The sequence below is a fragment of the Panicum virgatum genome, chromosome 1N (assembly GCF_016808335.1).
Source record: "Panicum virgatum strain AP13 chromosome 1N, P.virgatum_v5, whole genome shotgun sequence".
Lineage (NCBI taxonomy): Eukaryota > Viridiplantae > Streptophyta > Magnoliopsida > Poales > Poaceae > Panicum > Panicum virgatum.
The window spans coordinates 10,135,174-10,141,425 of NC_053145.1; positions in this window are offsets into that span (position 1 = coordinate 10,135,174).

The window sequence follows — 6,252 nt, forward strand, 5'->3', positions numbered from 1 at the left end:
ATTGCACTAAATTCCCACTATAGCTTGCTAAATCACTGCTATAGCCCTTTGCGGCGACCTGCTACAGCACCACTATAGTTGGGCTATAACCCGCTATTTAGAACTATGATCAAAACCTCTTTCTCATCAAGACTAGACCCATCGTACCTGTCGGGTATAAATATTAGGGATACCCAAGAGTAGGCGGGAGGAGCCACCATGCGTCTCGAGGTCACGAATAATTGGTGCAATTAAGATAGTCTCGTTGGACCCCTAGGAGGGAAAGTCTGCCTCGCCCGACCCTAAGGGATAGGGTTGGCACCCGCAGGCCCTGTGCGTGGGCCTAGGTGCGCCCGACCCTCATGGAGAGGTCTCTACCTCGCCCGACCCTCCAGGGAGAGGTCCATCCTCGCCCGACTCAGAGAGCGAGGCCCCCAACGGTCCCAACGCAGCCCTCTTACCGTTATGGATGCGAGAGACCAGGCGGGTGACGTGCTCTAACAGGGGAACAGTGGAGCACAACCCTCTATAGGCTTACGGAGGCGACGAGATATAGAGGAGAGACGTGTGCCGCCCGGGCATGCGGAGCCACTGCACCTCACGACACAAACCGTGCGATATGAAAGACCCGCCCGTGGAAGAGGCGGACGGTGACGACAAGGCCAACGGGGCCCACAACTTGACGAGGGAGAAGCACCGGCGGACCAAGCGGGGCTCCCGTACCTAAGGAAGGCGTAGTGGGACCACGAGAGATCTTCTCCCTCCAAGACGCACACAAGCATCTCTCTCTCTCTCATACACCGACCCCTCTCCCTTAGTGTATAAAAGAGAGAGGAGGGCTCTCGGCCAGGGGTTCGACTTTTTACACCCCCTAGGCCCCTACTACAAAATCACGCAAGACACGCTAGCAGTCGCGAACTAGATGTAGGACGTTCTGCTCAAACCATTATAAACCTCGCATCCTCTGGCGTAACATCCGGGCCAGACGCGCAAAGCACGAAATTTACTAGCTGGGGGTTCAGAACACCGACAATTTGCGCGCCAACGAGGGGCCTTTTGCGCGTCCCATTCGTTTTTTTAGTAGGCTGCGGATGGCAAGCCACGCCAGGTAGGGGAGGATGGGTCCTGAGCGCACTCGTGCTCTTCGGCGGCCTGCACTTCATCATAGACACGGAGGGTGGCCTGGAGCGGATCGCCGAGGCCTTGCAGGGTCTACAGCTGGACGCCCTGAAGGCTCCCAACCCCGCAAGTAGTGAGCACTGTGGCCCCGATCGTGGGAGCATGGAGCAACAGCTCGGCACCTTTCTATGTTCCTAACCGGCCTAGCACGGTCTGCGTTGTGTGCTCTTTTCTTTTGCTAACATCAAGGCACAACTCTCCGGAGGGGAACCACTCTCCCCGGAAAACGTCACTAGGAACGCCCCGACAACGTCCCCATTCGGCCGCGCAACGTGGCGTAAGTCATGTAGGACCTCGTGGCATCGCACACCAACCTGTCGCCCGCGGACATCGAGTTCGTGTGCATGACGGACTACATGTCTGAGTCCATCCACAATTTCCTTGCGGAAGGATTTCCAACTCGGACTCCAACGAAAAGAGCCGCCATTCCTCGCGTGATTGCTTTATGGTGAACACTCCTGATGGCCATGTCGCCGACGACAGTGAGGGAGGGCCACGCCTCCAATCGCCTTCCACGACGATGGTGAAAGAGGTGCGAATGCCCCGCCAGGCCGCCACCCACGCGGCGTGAACAACTGTGGGAGCGGCTAAAAGAGCTCAACGAGGTGCAGCTCCAGCTAGAGTAGGAGCGCGCCAAACTCGAGCGCGAGCTAGGCTACCCTGGCGACAGCGGACGCGCGCTCTCACGTGCGCGACGTGAACCAGCACATCCAGGAGGACTGCGGAGGACTACCACGCTTCAACCGGGCGAGCTAGAAAGCTTCGTGTATACCTCCTGCGCGTGGCAGAGCAGCAGCAGGCCGAGAGCTCAGCCTCTCGGCGACACATGCTCAATAAGGGTCAAGCCTCCAAGCAGGGTCGGGGCACCAAAGATGTATCCGTCCACCAGGCACCGGCTGAAACGAAAAACTTAAGTTCAGTTACAAAATGTGAAGTTCAAAGGGCATGACAATCCGGACTTATCGCTGAACCTAAACTAACCAGTCTTGGGGAGGACATCCTCCTCCATCATTGCAGCAAGGTTGCGGGCAAGGGGTGCTACCTCTTCCTCGATCTGGGAATTTTTTAATTTTTAATACAAATTTTAATCGAAATTATATATTAATACTACAGATTTGAGAAATTACAAAAACTAAGGCACAATTGTCTACCCAGTAGACGAAATCTAAATTTCATCTAGCCAATAGACGAAATTAAGAAAAATCGTCTACCAGGTCGACGAAATACAAATATTTCGTATATGAAGAAGGCAAAAATAGATTTCGTCTATCCAGCAGACGAAATAGATTTAAAAATGCAATTTTTAGCAATTTTCATCAACTGTGCATGGTTTTGCATGATGAAATCTAGATATTGTCTAACCACTGGACGAAATCTAGATATTGTTTTCCCACTGAACGAAATTTAGTAAATAAACATTTTTACCATGATTATTTGCAGTGTGCTCCATATTTTGAATCTATTTTACAAAGTATATTTTAATATAAATTAAATTTATTTTCTATTATAAATTGTGTAGGGATAATGTGAACTATCGATGTACTGCAATTAGTACGTCAAATTAGGCGAGAGCCAAAAATTCCCGGCTTTCTTTAAGATAACGATTACAAAGAAACGGGTCATTGCGTCTGTACTACTACGACTTTTGTTGTGACTAATGACTAATCTACTAATTCCTCCAGGGAAAGGTCTTACACATCATTTACCGTAGTAGTACAGACGCAATGACCCCTTGCTTTGTAATTGTTATCTTAAGGAAAGCTGGGAATTTATGGCTCTTGCCTAATTTGGCGCTAATTGCAGTATATTGATAATTCACATTATCCCTACACAGTTTATAATAGAAAAGAAATGAAGTTTATACTAAAATATATTTAAAATATGGAGCACACTGCAAATCATGGTAAAAATGTTTATTTACTAAATTTCGTCCAGTGGGTAGACAATATCTAAATTTCGTCCAGTGGGTAGACAATATCTTGATTTCGTCATGCAAAACCATGCACAGTTGACGAAAATTGCTAAAAATTACATTTTTAAATTTATTTCATCTGCTGGATAAACAAAATCTATTTTTGTCGTATGTTGGCTAGACGAAATTTGAAGTTCGTCTACTGGGTAGACAATTGTGCTCTAGTTTTGTAATTTCTCAAATCTGCAGTATTAATACATAATTTCAATTAAAAATTATATTAAAAATAAAAAAATTCCTCGATCTGGTCCAACTCCTCGTCGGCGTACCGGGGAGCCAAGCCCTGACTCAGCACCGGGAGATTGATGTTCTCGCTATGAAATGAGCAATCATGAACGAGGGCTGCGCTGCTGTTATGCTGCACTCCAAACAGCAGCGCGCTCTTGATCATCCCCCGTATGTAGTCCACGATGCCAAGGGCCCGGTCCGCGAGCAAGCTCGGCCCTTGCTCCGGCACGGCGTCAAGCGCGTGCAGAGCGACCCCAACAGCCATACTGGCAACCGCCTATCACACACTGTTATGGGCCTGCGTGCCGTTATCTCTTGTACTGGCCTGCGAGCCGTATTGGGCCTAGGAGCCGTGTAAGTGGGCCGGAGGCTGAACCCTTATAGGTGCCGGTTGAACACAGAGAATGATCATCGAATCAGAAAACCGTAAAGCAACCTCTCTCTCCTCCCTCTCTCATTCGAGGTGGCGGCGCCATTCTCGCTGCCGCGCGCGATGCCGGCGCCATTCTCGCTGCCGCGCGCGATGCCGGCACCATTCTCGCTGCCGCGCGCGACGCCGGCGATCTCCCTACCAATTATCGTCACATTTGGTACCAGAGCCGTTGCTCCACCGTGGCGACTCGATCTGATCTTGGCCCGCCGGAGTTACTGACGCTGGCGACCTCCTCTTCCACCACCACCACCACCACCACCACCACCACCACCACACCAAAAGCCAATTCGCCATCGCCTCCACCACCCCCACCGCCTCCGTCTAAACCCCGACCCCATGGGAAGAAACCACCTACCTCACAACATGGATCGCGACTACTGAAGAGAAGCTGGATCTACTGCTCTCTGAAGTCAAGGCCCTCCAAGCGGGCCAACTGAAACTCGTCACCACCGTGGATGCCATCAACACTTGGAGCATCGACACCGACAAGATCTCCGTCGAGCTGACCAAGTCCGTCCAGGATCTTACGTCACGCATGGAGGCGTTGGAGGCAGCCACAGCCCCGCCTCAGGCCTCGTCGTGCGAGGAAGAGGGGCGGGCCAACGGCCACCGCGTTGCACATGTCCACCAGGGTGCCGATGGGAAATCCTTCCTCTCCCATCATACCCTAGTCAAGGGTGAGTCCTCCAACCATACTCAACCCTCCCCTGCGTTGGATTCACCTGAGGCCACCGATAGGTGTCCTAATTCCCATTCCACTCACATCAGAGATTTCAAATTGCCTAAACTTGATTTCCCAAAATTCAAGGGCGACTATCCTAGAATTTGGAAGGAGAATTGTGAGAAATACTTTTCCATGTACTCAGGCCCTGTTCAGTTCTGGGTTCCTTTTGCTACTCTGAATTTCTCTGATAATGCTGCTCTCTGGCTTCAAACTTATGAGGCCCATCATGGTGTCGATAGTTGGCCGGATTTATGTGTTGCTGTAGAACAAAAGTTTGGGTGTGAATTGTACCAAAATTACATGTGTGATCTCCTGTCCATTAGACAAACTAGCTCTATCCTTGAGTATGCTGAGCGGTTTTAACAAGCCAAACATAGAGTCCTGGTTCACAACTCTAGTATAGATGAGGTGTTTTTTGTTCAAAAGTTTCTGGATGGTCTGAGGTATAACATTGGTAATGCAATCACGTTACGCCGGCCTCAAACAATTGATACCGCCTTGTCTTTGGCTCTCATGCAGGAGGATCTCTTGGAAGCCTCTACCAAGAGGTATCACAATAAACCATTCTGAGAGGTGGTCAAGTTCAGTTCCAGGCCTTCAACTGCAGGCTCTGCTGGTGTTCTGGGAGCAGCACCAACTAAAATCACCACTGTATCCACTCCTGGTACTCCTAGCAAGGCCAAATGGGATGATAAGCTGACTGCATTGAGGTCATAGTGCAGAGCTCAAGGGTTGTGTATGAAATGTGGGGGAAAATGGGCCAGTGGTCACAAGTATCCCGATCAGATACCTCTGCACATCATGGAAGAGGTGCTTGATGCTATGAGCATAGAAGATACTAGCACTGATGAGCAAGAACCTCTTGACAGTTCTAGTGATGAAGATGTTTTATCCCTATCCTGGTCTGCACATGAGGGCATCCAAGGCAGAAAAACAATCAAACTCCAAGGCCTGATCAACAATAAGGAGATCTTACTATTGGTGGACTCTGGCAGCTCTAGCACCTTTATTAGTGCAGCAACTGTTCACAGATTGCAATTTCAGACAGAAGAAGCTTCAGAAGTACAAGTCACTGTGGCTGATGGAACTCAAATGCCAAGTAAGCAGATAGTAAAAGACATCACTTGGTGGACTTAGGGCCACACCTTTTCCACCAGTGCACGAGTTCTAGATCTGAAATGTTATGACATAGTCCTGGGAATGGACTGGTTGGAGCAATACAGCCCCATGTGGATTCACTGGAAAAGGAAAAAAATGAGGTTCACTCATAAGAGCCAAAGAATTACCCTCACAGGTGTTAAAGATTGTGTCTCCAAATGCACCAAACTCAAAGTCAGTAAACTCAAGGGCCTGCTAAGAAAAGGAGGTGTGGCTCAGCTAGTGCAACTGTCTTCTCATCAGTCCAGCCAGCAGTCAACCCATACCATCCCACCATAGGTTGAAGCACTATTACAAACCCATAGCTCTCTCTTTCAAGAACCAACCACACTACCACCCACTCGGTCCCAAGACCATTCCATACCACTCTTACCTAGTGCACAACCAGTCAATGTCAAACCCTACAGATACTCACCCACCCAGAGATAGAGAGACAAGTCAAAGAAATGTTGGTCAATGGAGTTATTCAGCCTAGCACCAGCCCTTATGCTTCACCAGTGCTCTTACTCAAGAAGAAAGATGGATCTTGGAGGTTTTGCATTGACTATAGAAACCTGAATGCCATAACAGTGAAGAACA